The sequence below is a fragment of the Strongylocentrotus purpuratus genome, unplaced genomic scaffold, assembly GCF_000002235.5.
Source record: "Strongylocentrotus purpuratus isolate Spur 01 unplaced genomic scaffold, Spur_5.0 spur5_scaffold_2, whole genome shotgun sequence".
In the NCBI taxonomy this organism is placed as follows: domain Eukaryota; kingdom Metazoa; phylum Echinodermata; class Echinoidea; order Camarodonta; family Strongylocentrotidae; genus Strongylocentrotus; species Strongylocentrotus purpuratus.
Genome location: NW_022145605.1, coordinates 29,102,256 through 29,119,543, shown reverse-complemented (window position 1 = coordinate 29,119,543; position 17,288 = coordinate 29,102,256). Strand labels below are relative to the sequence as shown.

The window sequence follows — 17,288 nt, the reverse complement described above, 5'->3', positions numbered from 1 at the left end:
TAGCATGTAAAGCGTTAATAACCAGCTAAATCTTGATGTTATCATGACTTTCGTACACATTATGTAACCGATAATGGTCTGCTAGACGAATCTCAGATATTATAATAAAAATAATAATTATAATAATTACAACAACAATGATAAAAGTGGGTTGTGTATAGCACCCATGTCTGCTATACTTTACCTCCCTGGTTATCATGACTTTCGTACACATTATGTAACCGATAATGGTCTGCTAGACGAGTCTCAGATATTATAATAACAATAATAATAATAATAACAATAATTACAACAACAATGATAAAAGTGGGTTGTGTATAGCACCCATGTCTGCTATACTTTACCTCCCTGGTGCTTCACAACTAGAAATAGATCATTAGAACATAGCCGGGTACCATATTTCATGCGAAATCCATTTTAGCATGATAACTTTGCTAAGATACATACCCCATCCCACTTTCAACAATCATGAAGGCTATACCGTGTGAGTCAAAAAACAGTTTACACCTAGAAAATTGCTAGTTATTGTTAAAATCATCTATGAACAGTACATTATTAAACATCTGATGAAAGAGTGTTTTATCCCAGATCATTTGGTATCATTTTTGTGTAGTATGTATTCACGCTTGTATAAACAGGAGGCATTGTTTGCGAGAGTGCAATAATCGACATGCGCGAAAGTGATGCCTATACAGCATGTATTATGTTGGGATCAGCGGAGTGGGAGAATGAATTGAATGTATCAAATAAAATGCATTGCATATGCTTTTTGCAAAGGGCGAAGTCACACACACCCATACACACGCGCACAAATGTTCGTTGATATTTGATATTCGATATTTGATATGTGTGGCATGATTAATTTTGTTAGGGATGTTATTTAGATCTGCAAAGACCGAATTAATACCAAAAAACCCAATTGTTTTATGCAAACATCACAAAAGCAACTTTGGCGCAAGTCCATTTTTGCACTCTCGCAAACAATGCCTCCTGTTTATCCAAGCGTGAACACATAACACACACAAATAGTACCAAACGATTTGGGATAAAACACTCTTTCATAAGGAGTATACTTACTTACTTTTCATAAATGATTTAAAAAATAATTAGCCATTTTCTAGGTGTAAACTTTTTTTTGACTCACATTGTATATATATAGGAATCGTAATAGCAATAAAGGCGAAATATTTTGGTTATATTAAAAGACATCAGACTCTCTTATGGGATTTAAGTATAATTAGAAGGTACCAGACCAAGATGGAAGCCGGGAACCGACTCAAATTTGCATTGAACTTAAGAATCCGTAAATATATCACAACATTATTAGTTTTCAACTTTTTCAAACGATCTCGTATACACCGCATTTTAGAGTGTTGGGTCAGAAACTGACAAATAAAAAAAAAAAAAAAAAAATCATGATTATAGCGTCCATTTGTTTGATATAGGATAATCTTCAGCTTCTTCTGAACCCTGACATCATAGAGCAGAAGGTCTTCGATATTGGAATGAATCTCAGTACAGGACAATCAATCGAAGTCAATAGTAAGTTGATCAGAATTGTATTCTTGTGCCTAAAGAGAAAGAAGACAAGAGCTTTAGAATTATGAGGTTGGAACTTGCCATAATCTTGGTCGGTGTTATTAATGTGCATCGATATTTCAATTGCGAAAATCTCAAAACGTGTTGTTTCAATGAAACTTTCGAAGTAATGATTTATTAGTATTTTTAAACCTTCATGTGATCTACGATATACTGCATAATTTTCACGCAAATGCACGTCTTATAAAGAGTTGATATCAATGGCAACTTATTTAGGATTTATATCAATGGCAACTACGTACTCAAAAGAAAACGAACTGCTATAGTTGGCGATTGATTGGAGGACTTGCGATTGATTTGGATCAGTCGCAACTCTTTATAAGACGGGGCCCTAGTAACTTTCAATGTTATAGATCAAGAAAGTGCATTCAAAAGCATCCTTTACAATAAGCGTATTATTGACTGTAATGAACCAGCTCTTGTTTTAAACATGTCTGCATATCAATTATAATAAAGGTCATTATAATTATTGTAAAATCAAAAAATGTTCAATTTGCATTTAATGAGATTCATGTAAAAATTCATTCTTAATTGTAATATATTTTTGGCATGTTGTTGATGTTATTCACTACCAATTGAAACTATAAATGAAATCTGAATCTAAATCCGAACTGCGATCGTAATCATAAAAAGGATGTTTACGGATTTTTACAATCTCTACTATATACAAAAAGTCAGCTTCTCTACATCCCTCAAGAGTTTCCATTATTTTAATATGTTTTCTTCGTAATATGTCATAGTTGATGGGAGAACTTGCTCAGTTATTTATATTCAAGTTTCATACCATTATATAGCTAAACATTTTGTGTTCTTTTGTTACTTAAAAAAAAAAAACTTCATTCATTCTGTTTTCCGTTCCCATAATATTGTTTCCTCTTTTCCAATTATTTTCCTTTATACAACCACTTCTCTTTCTCCACATGATATCTATTTCTCCTACCTGGCAACACTTTCACGCTAGATATCTATGTATACCGATCTGTACTCGAAGATTTGTGTGCTACTAAATGGACGGACACCAGCCTGAATGGAAATCAGTTTTCTTTGCCCGCAAACTATTTCTGTGAAAGGAATGACCAATCCAAAGGTAGGGAGTCATGAAGACATTCAATTAGTGTCATTAGTGCTCATTAAGTGCTCTTCCCACTTGACGTTCATACACTATTCAGTTATCAATCCCGCGCACACCCTCATTCTCGCTCACTCAACCCACCCACACCTGTAGAGATGAGTTCAGTATCAATAGTTATACAAAAAGGAATGCTTATACACTGTCAATGATGATAACAGTTACATCTGTCTACCGCTTATGCCTAATGCCGAGGTCACATTTGCTCCACGGCTAGGATACAGCGGCTGTAGGCCACCGAAATCGAGAGATACCTGCGGCGCCCGCAGAGAATCTGCGGTTGCCTCAGGGTCACCCTAGGGCGTATCTCTATCGTTACAGGCCGTACAGGTCGCCGTGGGATTATAGCGTGGAGTTATAACTATTTTCATTTCTAGATTCGCCGTCGCAATAAGACAATAAGACACACCGTAGCCATGCCGTAGAAAGGTTCCACGGCGACCATACGGGCGTACGGTGTACGATGTACGGTGGCATTATGGCTACCTTGCGTCTGCCTTGGTATTTGTCAATAACCTATGGCCGCCGCAGGGACGCCCTTAAACGACCATGCGTCATCACTTGAAAGGCCGTACGGCAGCCGGAGGTTTTCTGTCTCCGAAAAATTCAAAATACGCCGTGCCGCTACCCTAACATATGTGACTGCTACCGTATGTGACCGTGGGAATGCTGCGGCGGCCTTATAATTGCTATTGGCCGTAGATATCTTGTAGACCCCACAGCCGCCTCGGCAAATGTGACTAATACCTATCCTAAAAACCAACGAATATTATAAAATTTCTAGGGAGAAGATATGATAACCTTGTTACGATTTGAGTGCACTAAAATGGAATTTAATTTAAATGGATTTCTCACCCTCTGCAGATGGAAATGACCAGCGGCCTGTCACTTTAGGGATTGTTACGTCCGCACGTATTGCTGAGCTCCTTAACAACAAGACAGCCAACAACGCCACCACCAGTAATAATGATGTCAACCTTCAAGTTGCGAGTAATGTCATAACGGCAGCTGTATTCATTGGTCACGAGTTGGTGTCTATTCCATTCAGCTTTACTCTTATCCACTCTACAGTGAGTACCGTCGGAATCTACCTATTGCCATTTGTTAATAATGGCGACTTTGGCCGTTGCCATGGTAATGATTTTTGAAAATGAAATATGTTTCTCATTAGACAACCAAAAAATACAATGTAAGTGGCTAGGTAGATATATTTCCTTCCAGCTACCCATTTCATTTTAACAAAAATCTCAGTCTACACAGGTCAAGGTAATGCTCGAATATGGCCGTTGACATGGTATTGCATGTAATTTAAAAAAATACCATATAGATCCAGTTGAAATCCTTTTTTTAAACATATTAATCGTGACGTCTATGTATATCTATTTCATGCTAAGAGTTTGATTGCTATCAAAATCCTGAACATTCAAAGTTATATTTCTTTTGCCAGAACTTTGTCGTTGCTGTGGTAACGATATGGCAGCGTTTTATATTTAAAGAAAAAAACAACTGTATTTCTTAATCCGAAATCCAAACAAAATATGAAACAATTATGTAAGTGCAAAAATTCGAATGTCTATTTTCAATCAGTGAGGATATTCGGTGTAGATGTATTGAAATTAGTAGAATATCTCATTCCACATGGAGATAGGAAAGTGCGAAGAGATAGCCTTCAAATTCGGAACTGTAATTAACAAATTCCTTGTATTTGACAACATCATATTGCATAAGTCAAAGTAGGTATACTTTTCTTTAACAAATGATAATGTGCAAGGATTAATTTCATTGCAAAAGTACCCTATCCCTTTGGAAAAATGCTACTTTATTTTCATGTCCTGTTTGTTTCTTTATTATTATTTTGTTGGTAATCCAGAAGACTCGGCAATCCTTATGAGCGTTTTGCAATTAAATTGTTGGTGGGTGCAATTGCCAGAAACGCTGACATGTCAAAGATTTATTTGCAAAAAAATAGATAGAAGCATATTGTAAGTGTTAACAATTCACATCTATATGACGTTGTATTTAAGGTTTCAATTAACAATAGAATTATCCACGGTCACTTCAATTATATTTTACGTTGTTTCATTAAAAAATTACATAAATTTTTGTTCAAAATTCGAATGTTACCTTGAATAACTTATATTGCCATCAAACATGATGCTTGAAATAAGACACATATATTTGTAATATCATACTGATATGGTTACTAATTTCTATATGTCTATAAATATATAAATTTATTTATTTGTATATCAGCTAATCCTTTACCATGGCAATGCCACTGTCATTTTCAAACATAAAACAGTTTATTTGTCAAGAAGCAGAGTAGGATGGCCAAGACTTCTTGTTGTATAAGAACATTCGATTAAACCATATCGTTTGGAGGGGTACGGTTCTTTTTTTCGTTTTTTTTTACACTGGTACGTATTAGATCATACTCTTTCGTTGTTGATTTCATAAGTGAGGCATACCTCGTTTTTTTTTTATAGAGTTTTGCTGTCATGGCAACCCTTCTGTCAAGAGTGTCCGTAAGCCATCGTGACAGGTACCTTAAAACCCTCATCGAGATTGAAACAATTTGTTTTGTAATCTAGTTATGTTCAGAAACATAAATGTTTTTTCTCCTACACTATGACTTAGAATGATCATTATCATGAAGGTTATCAAACTTTTAGAAAGAAAAATGAATATATTTTGACACTTCTATTTGTTTTTTCTTCATTAAAGAACTGTTATTTTCTAAGATTACAAGCGTTACCATGGCAACCGCAATGTTTAATCATAACTTTTAGCTGAGAAGACTGATATTTGTTATTAATGTCAAAAGGATAGCTGGAAATAGATCTATTTCACCACTTACATTACTTATGTTGTGGTTGTTTGATAATGACTATCCTAATGTTAATTACAATAATTCGTTACCATGCAACAGCCGAAGACGTCATTTAGAAAAATGACGACAGGTATATTAATTTTCAGGACCTTCGGAATTGGGGGAATAGCACATTAAATCAGATTCTACAGAAAGTTATAAGTACACTGGCAACTTGCAACGTTTGTTCATCACTTTTCCTCCTACTTTACTGTAGATGATCGGTCAGAAATACTTTTCACCAACATGCAGCTTCTGGGATATAAAGACCAGGTAATATTTTGCCTTTCATTTGATATCTATATGTACATGTTTTATTAATATATTGATATTTTCACATTTCATACAACTATCATTCCTCATTGTTTCATTCATTTAGAAGTGGAGATCTCTTTGTTGCTTGTATTCACCCTTTTCGCAAGTTAAACAACAATAAACCAAATATGTTTATACAAATGCAACTGAAGTTTTGTTTGTACAATAAGGCAAATTTATTCATGCTTTCTTCACACTATTTTAAATTTTAAAACAAAGTAAAATGGTATACAACAAAAACGTACATTGTCCCTGTCCGTATCGTTATCCTTCAATAATAAACGAAATACTGCTTCAGAAAATGAAACAGAGTGTTATTTTTGCTCTAATAATAATACACAATTACTCAAGTCATGTAATGACTTGCTGGAATTACATCAATTTCTAGCGATGCGTTTACTTAGGCACTTTCATGCATTTTGTTCTGCTGGTAACCCCTCAACGTCCCTCCTAATATTGGTGCGGAATAGACTATGACTTTATTTAGAAAACGTTACAGAGAACAAATTCATAATTTTATCCAAACAAAAAAAAAGAATATGTTTTTATCTGGACACATATCTCATCTGCTATGTTTTTTAAAGGAAGTGGAGTTCTACCGGCTGTCGAGAAACCTCGACGGACAACGTGAATATGACGTCATGCTACTGTGATCACATGACCAGCTTTGCCATTCTCGTGAGTTTGCTGCCGAGTGAGCTGGTAAGAAATAATCATGATGTATATATTTGAGCTCATCATTTCACAAACGTGTATGAAATTCAACTATAATTATCGATAATTTGGTTAGCTTAATTAGAAAGCTGTTAATTAAAGAGAAATTATGATATCTTATGAGCTATTTGAATGAATGATTTTAATCATTATAACGTTTAAATGTTATGTTGGCAAGTTAATTGTGAGAATATTCATATCTTTTAATAAGAAAATAATCGAAATGATCCCTTAAAATGCAACGATATTTCAAAAGTTTGAAATATTTCCCATTTTCCTTGAATGTGCTTCTCCTAAAAGCCTCTTTCTCAAGATAAAAATCTTTGGTAATGGGATACATTTTGACAAAATGAATGAATTGGACTAACAGATATAAAGTCCATTATAATATTTTGTCTTCAAAAAATATAAATATAAATTCTATACCAAGAGTATTTATATTGTTGAAAGCTATTTGTTAAACAATACGTTTCAGGATGGAGATATCATCAGTGATATTCTAACCTGGGTTGGCCTTGGATTATCTGTAACGTCACTCGTTATCGGTCTGATTACGTTCTTTATTTTCAGGTAAAAATATCAAGGAATTTATAATTTAAAATTGTTGACAACCCAGTATAACTTGGGCGATTTTGATAATTTATGTATAATTTCTTCATGTTATTCAAGTCTAAAATGGATAGTGCTTTATTTTTGTTAAAATATACTTATAAGACAAAAAGAAATTACTTAGCATATGTCCCGAATAAGCAAGAATATAATATAAGCACAATGAAGATTACTTTATTCATTCTAAAATCTTTTTTCTTTGTTGTTGTGATATTTGTATTTTGTTTGAAATGAAAACAATTACGTGTAATGAAATGAAATGATCGGCCACTGACCGTGGATTCCCACATACTATAGAAGGTAGGTTTTTTGCACTCACTGCGTGCACTGTGCGTATGGTAAATCCGAATTTAGGGTGCAAGGCACGATAAATTTATAATATATTTTCCTCAAAGTAATATATTTAACCATAGGTCGAAATTCTACAGAGTTGTTTTGTAATCCTATAACACAGTAGGTCCAAGGAACAAATTTACATTTCAAATCCATAACTAAAAAAAGGTGAATTGAAAATCTTTCTTTTTCTTTGTGCCATGGATATGATATGAATAACATGCTTTGTAAACCAATATACGGACATAAATTTCTTTCACTTGGATACAAACTGTAACTCTTTAACTCTTCGGGTCTAATTTTCACTTTATACATAGACGATCGTTGACAGCTGACCGGGTTATAATTCATGCCAACTTGATGGTCGCCATTCTGTTTGTTGATATCACTTTCTTTGCCGGGATCAATCCTTTTGAAATTGAGGTAATCTTGATTATTTTGTATTCTGAGGTTTCTGGAAGGCTATCCATTTCCCTTGTTTTCATATTGAAGCCCTGTACTACAGGTAGTATATATATACATTCAAGAATGATATTGAACAAATACAAAAATGGACACTCTTTCATCTTTAAAATGTTCATATCAACCATCAATAAAATATATTAAAGTATATTTCATATTAAAGAAATATCAATACTCTACCAACATCAATTAAAATCAAGTTTCGAATTCTAACGCTTGGATGGGCACATTCATTTAACGGTTATTAGGTCTGATTCAGAAAAATGCAACGGCACAAAATAGAACAAGTAGCCATTCAAATGCTAATGAACATGTACATCATCTAGAAGACAGTCTTGCTCAACAGTTTAAAGGAAAAAAGAATGAGAAACGATGAGGGGGGGGGGGTTAAGCTCTGGCGTATCCATTCCACCCGAGATCGTGGACGAGCCATGGAATACCTCCAAAGCCCATCACAATTTGAGTGGTCAGATGCCCCATTTTTGACATTTTCTTTCAGGTACTCATTCATTGTTAAATTTCTAAATCCTAGGGGGTAGTTGTCCGAGGGTTGGTGTCCGGGGGTAGTTATCCGGGGGTAGTTGTCCTAGGGGTAGTTGTCTGAGGGTAGTTGTCCGAGGGTAGTTGTTCGAAAGTGTAGTTGTCCTAGGAGGTAGTTGTTCACGGGGTAATTGTCCGGGGTTAGTTGTTCCGGGGGTAGTCATCTGAGAGGGTGGTTGCCCTCGGGGGTAGTTGTCCTAGGGGGTAGTTGTCCTAAGGGGTAGTTGACTGGGGTGGTTATTCGGGGGTAGATGTCCAATTGGGTAGGTGAGCTCTGGATGTCAGAAGTAGTTCCAGGAATGCATGGTTTTGACAAGCACAGTCACGATGCCTCTCCTTTCCACCCAAGATCGTGGACGAGCCATGGAATACCTCCAATGCTCATCAACATTTGAGTGGTCAGATGCCCCATTTTTGAAATTTTCTTTCAGATACTCATTCATTGTTAAATTTTTATACCCTCTCATGCATGAGTGATATGAATCCAGTTACAAAACATCTTAAAGCTTATCAACACAAGTGGCTAGGAGTGAGTAGACCACACAGCGAGGTCACTGACAGGTGGCTTTCCCATTAACTCAGCTCTCAACTAACATTAAAAAAAGAGGATCATGGGGGACCAACAGGCACCGATTGGGGAAGTTTTCTATATAAAGGGAGCAAGTAGCTACAAGTAGGACAGTGGGGCTTTAAATAATTTAAATTAATTTATGTTTATTTTGGTATATAAAAGGTAAGTTTATTATATAAAGTACATATTTGAAATCTTAACTACAAATTGTGTTCACTTTCTTTTTTGGTGGATATATAAATGCTGAGTGTGCCAATATGGTTGTTTCTGGTGTCTGTCTCCGTGGTCCATTAGAAGTGCCAAAATAAAAAGAATTGTTAGTTGAAGTGCCAACCTGTATGTTTGATTTTGCTGCGAGGGAGCGTAGCGACCAAGCTGACAACGGGCGGGATGCAGGGGGCAGAGCCCCTCAAGCTGATGTATTTTAGGGCTTTCCAAAGGCCCAGATGTGGAATTTTTAACAACTTTTTATTCCAAAATAATTGTTATATCAATCATAATTTCATACAATTCCTGGATACATTCACACTGGAGGTAAATTTATATGTAGTTATTTTGGCCGATAAACACGGGAATTGTCCAATTTAAGTGAAAATCAAACAAACAGAAACAAGACGTTCCCAGAGATTGGCAATGTTAAAATTGGTAGCACATTGTAAGCTTATTGTTTAGAGTCTAGAGCTCAAGTTAATTAAAAGTCGTAGAGTCTATATAGTACAAAAGGTTAAATAACCATTTTTCCTGTTTGTTAAGCGGACATTTGGGGTTCAACTTCGACTGGGTCTTTTTGATTTTGTTGACTTTTTAATTCCAAAATTCGTTGTTTTAATTTTTGTATTTGGAACATTCGCGCGCCACTCCGACTGACTGCAAGCGCCACAAGTGGCGCACGCGCCTCCAGTTGAGAAAGCTTGTATTAAAGGATTTGGCATACGCAACCAAAAGGCCTTGGTTTGATTCCCGGCAGAGACTGTTTTTGAAACCTTTGCAGTTGATTCCTTTAAAGGAAGGCAACAACGAAAACGCGACGCAAAATATGTATGTCATGTAATTTGTTTATATGTTCAGTATATATACATAATTATATACCTTACAGCGTCATTAGACGGACATATTATGTAATGACAAAAATGAGTCATTATTAAAATAGACATGGTCAAAAGCAGGACATTTTCATGTCCTGTTTATGATTGAACGATATAATTACTGCCCTCTCTTAAAGCACGTTTGCAGGCAGAGGACATATATAGGCCTCCCAAGAAACAATAGGTGCATTCATTTAATATTCATTAGTTTGATTAGTTATATTGTTTTTTGAATTAAGGGTTAGGGTTAGGTTATGATTAGGGTTAGGGAAATATGCCAGTTTTTATGATGTACTGTTAATTTAGCACTAAGGTTTATACATGTATATAGATATGCTGTTTATACAAGATGTAAAGTCATATATATATATGTACATGAATACATTTATATATTGAACAAATAATATATTTTCATTGGATAATCTTTCGTCACGGTAATATAAAAATAATGGTTAAAAGCAAACCTAGAAATTTCACTTCTACACTATTTGAACAATAGATACGAAACCATTCAAAGCTAAGAAGTGAACTCTCAAGAAAGGTTATTTCAATTGTTAGGATCAGTGTTTATACGTTACACTTTTCTAAGCCTTAACAGAACTATACACAATGACATAGGATACATTTTTGTAAAAAACACTTGTCCATTTTATCATCGCTATATTGCTCCCAACCATTCCTTGAAGACAGGGCCGCATGGCCATGGGTTTCGTTACAGCCCTTATGATTTCTCCTTGCAGTCTTTTTCTAGTTTATTTAAATGATTAAAGGACTTAAACAATTAAAAATGTCATTTAACATTATATAATATAATATCTTATCATTTTTGTGGACCTCTTGCATAGTCTGCATGCAAGGCATATGCCTTCATCCTGCACTACTTCTCCCTAGCAATGATGTTTTGGATGCTCGTCGAGGGTGTACACCTCTATCGTCAGATCATCCAAGTTTTTGACTCTGGTAATCCTCGAACTTGGGTTTATGGAATCTTAGGATGGGGTAAGATAATCACTCATAGCATTTATATGGTGCCATATTTCTGAATATTAAAAAAACTGCATTCTGCATTACAAATTGAATTCCGTTTCGTTAACGATCAGCCATGCAAAAACAAAACGAAAGATTTGATGCATGGCTGATCGTCCACGAAACGGAGTTAAGTCCTTTGTTTACTCTGTTGTTGCTACGTCAGACAGCCAGTGAAAACGAATTCGTTTAATAAAATTATGGAAATGCAAGCATTACTTTAAATAAACCGAACGTTGTTATTCCTTGCTCGTTTCTCCTGATCGAGGTGTCATATTAAAAGGCAGAAAATGAACTTTCTAGAAATTAGATTTTCTCTTTGAAATTCAGATACCGCCCGACAAACATATTTTTGGTACCCTCTCTTCAATTGTTTTAATCACTCATGCGTGAAATATGCATCATATGAGTTGCATCAAAAGAAGGAGTAGGATCTAAGCTTTAAAAATATGTGTCTTTTAATAAATATGATTGTCATTAATTTATGATAAAACATTGATAATTCTCGGTTTCGTTTTTTGGGGACGCACTGTACAATCCAGATATTAAATCTGTTTAATGGCATTTTACGGTAGGCTGAGTTCAGGTGAAAGACGGTTTTATTAGACAACGCTGCTAGAGGCAAATCTTAATATTAAGCTAATGATCAATCTTTACAGTGATTGGCTTGTTAAAGTAATATAGTTTGGCTTTAATTTAACCTATACAGTGCGTCCCAGAAAAAACGAAACCGAGAATTATCGATGTTTTATCTAAACTTAATTATAATTGATAAATGACACATCTTTGTAAAGCTTAGATCCGCCTCTTTCATTTGAAGCAACTCGTATAATCCATATTTCACGCATAATAGATTTAAATGAATTTGAAGAGAGGAAAACAAAAAGTCATTTGGCGGACGGTATCTGAATTTCAAAGAGAAAAGTACATTTCTAAAAATTGAGTTTCTGCCCTTTCATATGACACCTCTTTCTCTTCACTGGCCTGTCTGATGCGATTCAACAAATCCATCAGCTCTTCTCTGCTGCTGCAAACGAGAGTAGTGTCGTCAGCATACCTTAGATTCGTGATCTTTTTACCTCCAAACTTGACTCCCCATTGAATCCTTCCAGAGCATTTCTCATAATGTCCTCAGAATAAGTGTTAAAAAGGTTCGGAGACAGTATGCATCCTTGACGTACTCTCATACCAATTTCAAACCACTCCGTATTGCCGTTACTGGTTCTTATTGTTGCTTCTTGGTCATGATAGAGGTTTTTGATTATTTCGATGATCTGACTTGGGAACCCCATCTTTACCATTGTATTCCACAATTGAGAGTGGCTCACACAGTCAATTGCTTTGTTATAATCTATAAAGCACAAATAGAGGGATGTCTGGGTTCTCTGCATTTCTCTATTATGTTTCTAATGTTGACGATCTGTTCTCTTGTCCCTCTACCTTCACGGAACCCTGCTTGCTCATGTGAGATCTCGGCTTGCAGTTTGATTTTCATTCTTCTGCTAAATACCTTAAGAAGTATTTTGCTTGCATGACAAATCAAGCTGATCGTTCGGTGATTTGCACATTCTTTCAGATCTCCCTTCTTTGGCAATGGTATAAAAACAGCTGTACACCAGTCCTTAGGCCATTCCCTACTATTCCATATATTGCAACAGAGACGCCACATCAGGCCAGTACCTTCTTCACCTGCAGCCTTCCACATTTCGGAAGTCAACTTGTCAAAGCCAGGGGATTTGCCATCCTTCAGTTGTTTCATTGCAAGCTCCATTTCTGATCTTAATGGAGGGGGCTCCATTTCATTACTTTCCTCCCACTGAGTGTCAACTTGTTTCTGTGCAGCAAACATGTCTTAATTTTTCGTCGATGTTTTGCCATTGTCATCAATAATTACATCCAGTCTTGGGATTCTTTTCTTTGTGATTTCTTTCACAATTACAAATGCTGCCTTTGAGTTGTTCTTGTGACTCTCTAGGTCTTCACACTTCCCCTCGATGTATTTCCTGTTGTCCTCCTTCACACTACTTGTAACTGCCTTATTGAGTCTCGACCATTCTCCACTATTGTGTTTTGCTTGTGTTTTGCTTTTGCTCTCTTCCTGTCATCCCACAACTCATTCGGTGTTTGCTCTGCTTCATCGTTTCTCAACAGCCGCTTAAACTTGTTCTTCACTTCCACTACGAATTGAGAAGGGATATTTTCAACATCACATTTCTTAGCTTTCAGTCTTAGTCTCAGTCTAGCTACACGCAGCTGATGATCAAAACACTACTCTAATTTGCAATATATCATACTATTTCCTTCTTTCGAAGGTGGTCCAGCCGTGATACTCATCATAACTGGAGGCGTAAAGTATCAAAGCTATGGCTATGAACAAAGGTGAGTATAATTTTATTTAAAAAACTATCATTATCAATATATATGATAGTCCACGGAAATCAGTTGCATTGTAATATCATAGTTCAAGTGTTAAATATTTGCAATGGTACCCAATATTTAATGCAATGAATTTAAATTTTTGCATAATTGAAGTAAATGTTTTATCTTTATCAATCGGATTTAAAATACAGTTGCTGGCTGAATCCAACAGATGGGACAATCTGGGCATTCACCGGGCCGGCTATGGCAATCGTACTCGTAAGAAACTCGTAATTAATATTGTGCGATTTGTTTATTTGTTATTTGGGGGGTTTTAGTATGCGGTGTTTTAATTTTTTTTTTTTTTTGGTCTTACGGAAGCTTGGAAAGCCTGGATGTTAGTCTGATGTCTCATTTCTGACGAGTTGGGTAATTTCCTCCAAAATACTGATATGAGAAGATTAGAGTAGTGTTTTGTGCATTATCTTGTTGTTTGACACCACCTTTTATAATGGTTCAAATTTTGCATTTTAAATTGTACAATAGCAGCACTCTTAAACAAAGTCTACAATTTTCCTCTCAATTGAAACTAAGCAGCTCTTTCAATTCACAAGCTGCAACTTTTCAAAAATAAAAAATCTGCCGTATTTTGATATATACTACGTAAGATTCAAACGATGGAAATACTGCAAATGCGCACTTGAAAAAATGAGTTTACATTATGAAATAGAAGTTCACTGTTGCAAATGCTCGTTATATCTGTTTGATTGCAACTCCTATTGCTCAGTGAGTAAAGCAGATTTTTCAAAGGAAAATAGGCATATATTTAATCGAAATATAAATCTCGTTAAGTTTCATATTTTATGCTTATCTTAAATGTTAAGACCTACGTTTTTATATCGTCGCATCGTGATATCTGAAAACATTTGTTATCCTACGCATGATTGCCGGCAAAAGAAAAACAAGTGAACGATCGACAATTCCTTATTACCGAAATGTCAACGTTTGAAGCTTGCCTTGTATCTGCGATAATATATATATATTGATTAGAATCTCATCATTAGCAGGAAAATTATCAAAAATGTTTAATTTATTTTACACTTCTAGGTCAACGTAGTTATTCTCCTACTGGTTGTAAAGACAGTTGTGTCTGCATCTCGAGGTCAAGTTGACAACGATAAGATCAAGCAAATCAAGTAATAACCTAATTACTTTTTAAGAAATGTTTTCAATTACGATATGTTCTTGCTTTACCCTTTGTCTCGATTACGTAAATGTTCAGAAAGTTTGTTTTTTTCGGAGTTAATCATGTACATTATGTATACTTACTTATGACTTATTATGAACGCAGGTTTACGCCTCTATATTCAGTTCCAAATTCTTTCTTCATGTAAATTTTGTCAAATCATTTTGTATTTATTAAGAGCTGATCTTTGGAGCCCTCCGTTTCTCCTCGTATTGCTTGATATACATTGGCTATCGACTAATTAGTGGTTGAGGAATGTATGTGAGTGTGTATGTAGATTTGTGTGGTTTGGAAGGGTGTGTGCGTGTTCGTGTGTGTATGTATGTGTGTGCGCGTTTTTTTTGTGTGTGTGTGTGTGTGTGTGCGTGTGCGCGCGTGTGTTTGTGTGTGTGGTTTTGGATAGGTGTGTGTGGGTTTGGGTATGTGTGTGTATGTTTGGGTTTGGATAGTTGTGTATATGGGTTCCAATGTTTTTGTATATGTTTGTAAAAAATCACTGTGTTAATTCTCGTTGTCACTGCTTTGCAGAGCTGGACTTCGGAGCACTTTGTTGCTCTTCCCCCTGCTTGGTATCGCTTGGCTATTGACACCTGTAGTGGCAGTTTTCCCTCACGTCAAGGCTTTGGAATACACCTTCAACCTGCTCAATTCTCTTCAGGTAATCTTCTAATATCAGTGCTAACTTGACGTTGCAATCCAACATTATGATGTCAGTGTTATGATGATTTTGATTTCCATTGTAAACAAAATGAAAAATAAAAGAAAGAGAGAGAGAGAGAGTGAGCCGATGAAACGAAGATAATCCTACCTTTCTTTAAAGAGAAGGTTAAGACTCTGTAGAAGTGAAAAGATATAATTTGAAATATTTAACATACTCTTTCATAATAAGGGAAAATATCATATTGATAATTTTACGTCATTTCTCTTGAAAAAACATCAAATTTCAAATAACTAAATATATCATATCTTTGGACCAAAGTTTGATCCTACTAATTTCTGTAGTGCCGTACCATGTTTGTGTGCAATGATTTTCCATCTGACAAGAATTCTTCGTTTGTTATTTTCAAAAACCTCACAGGCAATCAACGCACATTATGTCCTAGATAATTTCTGCCTTCTTAATATAATGGTCTTATCAGTACTCAAATATGATTTTAACCATGCACGTGCATATGTGTCTTCAACATTTTTACTTGTATTTTTCAATTTTGTTTTACTACTACGAGACGTTCATATCTAAGTTGAGGGTTGTGCATGTATCGTACTAACGTAGATAATTTCTATTGTATCCTTGCAGGGGTTCTTCGTCGCATGGCTCTATTGCTTTCTCAATTCGGAGGTATGTAATGAAATCATAGCTGGCATCAGACATTCAAGACAATTTTATTTCGGGGAGTTTGCTCTGTAAAGAAGTAAAGATGGGCCGTATCGTAGAGAAAGGATAGCTATGATGCAACAGGCAAAAGTGTAAACCTTACGCCCCACAATATGCTGCTTGTAATTCGTGTTTAGTGTATAAAGGCAAGTTAATTTCATCGTGGATTTTGTATTATAAGTAGGCTATATAAAAAATAATATTCGAATATTGATCTCCCAACCGCCTATTTAAAGAAAGAAATTCTTCAAAACTGCAAGTGTCCGATAGTCTACAGTAAATATGTGCAACTCCTCGAAACAGGCAAGACAGACAGTGCAGACGATATGGCGCTTCCGATTTAGGCTTTAACATGAAATCAATTATTGTGATTTTGTATTATTACAACAGGTTCGAAACGCCATCAGAGAGCATGTTCGCAAATCTCGTGAAAGCAGGGCTTCGATCACCAATCCCAGTACAGTTTCAACAACTGAAGTAAATGAAGTTTAATTTTACACTTTATCTAATTATGCAATAATTATATTTTTTCTTTCTATTGCAATAATAGCATATATCTGCCAAGTGTTTTTGTACGCGCATGTGTGTAACCGCTCGATTCTGATTCTAACAAATCGCGCATCGAACATAATTTGCATTTATTTTTTTCTGGGGGGGGGGGGGCGTCTGTTATACGTGATGATGCTAGCAAGAGGGAAATAATACTGGGAAAATTTTAGTCTGATTTATGTTTTTCATGAGCCTCGAAATGTTATCTTTCGCGTGAATTATTATTGTGCTGGTATGAGAATCTTTGTTTGTACAATGTTAACTGAAATGACACGGCCACATTGTCTTATGCCACTTCTTTCATGATTTTGTCGGGGCGAATGAATAACGACGTTTTGTTTAACAAAGGCGTTTGTCGAGTGAAATGCTGCTCCCCAAATTGAATGTGTGAAAATTGGCATTGTATGGTTGATTCATATGAAAAAATATGTTGGCTACATTCAAATGTAAAATTGTTATATTCACAAACAAACGTGTGTAGAGGTGTCGTGTTCTTTTATAGTATTAT

The 17,288-nt window shown here is 35.5% G+C and overlaps 1 long non-coding RNA gene across 1 annotated transcript; it reads left to right on the top strand.

Moving 5' to 3' along the window:
- Positions 1–14,778: 14,778 nt before the first annotated feature.
- On the top strand, positions 14,779–16,702 carry LOC115926539. The gene is made up of 4 exons (XR_004065072.1): positions 14,779–14,806; positions 15,385–15,514; positions 16,154–16,195; positions 16,622–16,702. It is a non-coding gene; the product is annotated as an uncharacterized LOC115926539 (long non-coding RNA).
- Positions 16,703–17,288: the final 586 nt, after the last annotated feature.